Below are 3,192 nucleotides of genomic sequence, written 5' to 3' on the forward strand. Positions count from 1 at the left end.
GTTTCTTTCCTTCTAGTTACTTTGGGTTTACGTTGCTCTTCTTTTTCTAGATTCTTGAAGTGAAACTTAAGTCATTGCGTTTAAATCTTTCTTCTTTCTAATATAACTATTTAAAGCAGCTTTTCCCTTTAACCACTGCTTTAGTAGTATCTAACACATTTTGACATGTTGTATTTTTGTTGTCATTCAATTCAAAATATTTTCTAATTATTCCTGTGATTTCATCTTTAACTGGTGATTGTTATTTAACTTCAGATATTTAGGATTTTCCTAACATATGTTTTTGTTATTGATTTTTTTATTTATTATTATTTATGCCTACAGCACCTGGTCTTCCTAGGTGGTCTCCCACTCAAGTACTAACCAGGCCAGACCCTGCTTAGCTTCCGAGATCAGACATCGGGCTTATTCAGGGTGGCATGGCCATAAACCATGGACCTTGGCTCTACTGGGGCGTGAACCCAGGACCTTCTGTATGTAAAGCAGACGTGCTAACTGCTATACTATGGAACCACATTAATGATTTTTAATTCAATTCCTTTGTGGTCAAAGAATTCACTTTGTATAATTTTGATCCTTTTAATTTTATAAAAATGTGTTATATGGCCCTGCATATGGTCTATGAGCACTCAGAAGAGAAAATGTGTATTCTCTGGTTTTTTAATGTAGTGTTCTATAAATTAGGTCAAGATAATTGATAGCGCTGTTCAGATATTTTATATCTTTACAGGGTTTTTTTTGTCTTATTCATTCTATCATTTGCAGAGATTAAAATCTCCCATGCCTCAGAGAGGAACCTGCAATCATAAAGGTTCATACTGAGAATCTGGGAATGTACCTCTCTAACTACCCCTCTGAGTTCTCTCACTCTCTAGCCCCTGAAAACTCGTCTTCCTCACTCCATTGGCCAAAAATATGGGCTATTTCTTGGAGTGTTAGCCACTTCCAGTATGGCTGCTGCTGCAGCACTCTAAGATCAGGGTTTGCCATTAGGGCAAAACCACAAGAGATTAGAGAAAAAAAATTAAAAACTTGTCCCTGTGTAATCACTTATGAAAGTTTCGACTTCTTTCCACAATCTGCCTACTTTTGTTTACTTTTCAGAATCCTCAAGTTGTTGTCTTTTATATTTTGTTCAATTTGTAGTCATAATCAGTAAGAGGGATGGGGCATATGAGGATGGAGCTTTTGTGCCATGCCGGTACTGAAACATCCAAAATGTTTTATAAGTTTTATGTAGAAAAACTTTAGTTTTTCACCAGGGATTTTGAGTTTTGTGTTTTTTCCAATAAGGTCTTTCATATCCCGAGAACATAAAATATATATATGTCTATATATTTATTCTACCTTGTTTCTTATAGTTCTTTCAAAGTTCTTTTGTATGTTTTGTCTTAAGTTTACTTAATAATTCAACTAAAATTTATTTTTTAAATGTTTGGCATGGATGAAGTAGAGACCTGATTTTAATTTATTTCTTATAGTAAAATAAATGATTAACTGTCCAAGCACCTTTTATCGTATAGTATATCATTTCCCCAAATGAATGTTATTTATTTATTTATTTGTTTATTTTTTAAATTGAAGAAATAATTTTAAATTTTTTTCCCTCATCTACCTCTCCCCTTCTCCCTCCCCACTACCCTCTGATATGAATTTGTTTTTGAATTGTCCATTCTGTTCTATTGATCAATTTAATTATTAATTTCCCAATATCTAACATTATTAGTTTAATCCTATTTTGCTCATAATGTATATTTATATTATTTTATGCTTAACCTGTTATTATAATTGAATTTTCCAAAATTGTATGAAGTAGGAATCTAAATTTTTTTTTTAAGAACATCAATTGTTCCAACACCACTTTTTGTATAGTTCATCATATACACACATGTAATTGGATTTTTGGACTTTAGATTCTCTATATTGCTCCTTTGGCCTATTTGTCTATTACCATTCTAATGTTTAGCAATACTATGTTAAACCATTTTGATCATTATGTATATTACTCTTTTAATGAAGTTCTTCATTAAAAGTACTAATATATTCTGTAACTATGTGTGGTGATAGATGTTAATCAGATGTAGTTCACAGTATATACAAATATTAAATCATTTTGCTGTACACCTGAAACTAATATAATGTTGTAGGTCAATTATACCTCAATAAAAAAAAGCAGCAATAACATTTTATTTAGGGTTTTTGCATCTGACTTTATAAGAGAAAGTCTAGTGTTTTGTTTTGTTTTTTTTAAATATTCTGATCTGATTTTATAACATTCATAAAATGTTCTGGTCCTGGTTTTTGACTGTATTTTCTACTTTGTCTATGCTGCTGGTCTATTCTGTTTTTAACTTCTTGATGTACTCTTATTAATTTATATTTTTCTAGGAAAATCAATCATTTATATTTTAAAAAATACTTTGTGTAAAAATAGTCTCTTATCTTTTAAAAATTTCCTGTATTTATGTTTTCGATCTCTTTATCATTTTAATAGTGTTTTAATTTCTATTTAATTTACCAAAGATTTATTTACCAATATTTTCAAAGAGGCAACATTTGACTTTATGCATATATTCTACTGTATGCTTATTTTCTAATTAATTAATTTCTATTTCAATCTTTTGAATCCTTTCTTTGGGTGTGTTTTTTATTATTTCTCTAGTTTATCTTGACTATTTAGTTCATTTGTAATTTTTATTTATTAAATATTTTTAAGCCTAGATTTTATTATTATTATCATTATCATCATCATCATTTTGTATATTTTTAAATTTCACAGTGAATATATTTTCCTATTTTGATTTCTTCCTTTTTCCTTTCAGAGTTTTTTGTTTGTTTTGTTTTATTGCATTTTTGTCTACTTCATACATATTTTTTGTCTACTTGTATTGTCAGCTGAGAAAAGTTTGTTAAAGTCTCCCAAATCAGAATGTTCTCATGTTGCTGGACTAGTCCCAGTGTACACATCCCCAGCTACCTATGATTGCACTCAGAGTTCCACAGAGAGAGGGCTGGGAAACAGTACCTTAGTGCAGTGACTGTTGCATCATCTCTTTCCTTCCCTAGCTAGAGCCAAATCAGCAGTACTCTTGGCAAGCCAGACCCTCTCTGGAATAACTATATGTAATTAATGAGCAAAGCATTCTCTCTATATGACATTCTTTATAAGATTTCCTTGATGTGATCAATGAC

General features: G+C 30.5%; 1 pseudogene; it reads right to left on the reverse strand.

Annotated features, from left to right (window-relative positions):
- Positions 1–315: 315 nt before the first annotated feature.
- Positions 316–431, reverse strand: LOC111738554 (annotated as a pseudogene).
- Positions 432–3,192: the final 2,761 nt, after the last annotated feature.

The sequence above is a fragment of the Pteropus vampyrus genome, unplaced genomic scaffold (assembly GCF_000151845.1).
Source record: "Pteropus vampyrus isolate Shadow unplaced genomic scaffold, Pvam_2.0 Scaffold39, whole genome shotgun sequence".
Taxonomy (NCBI): domain Eukaryota; kingdom Metazoa; phylum Chordata; class Mammalia; order Chiroptera; family Pteropodidae; genus Pteropus; species Pteropus vampyrus.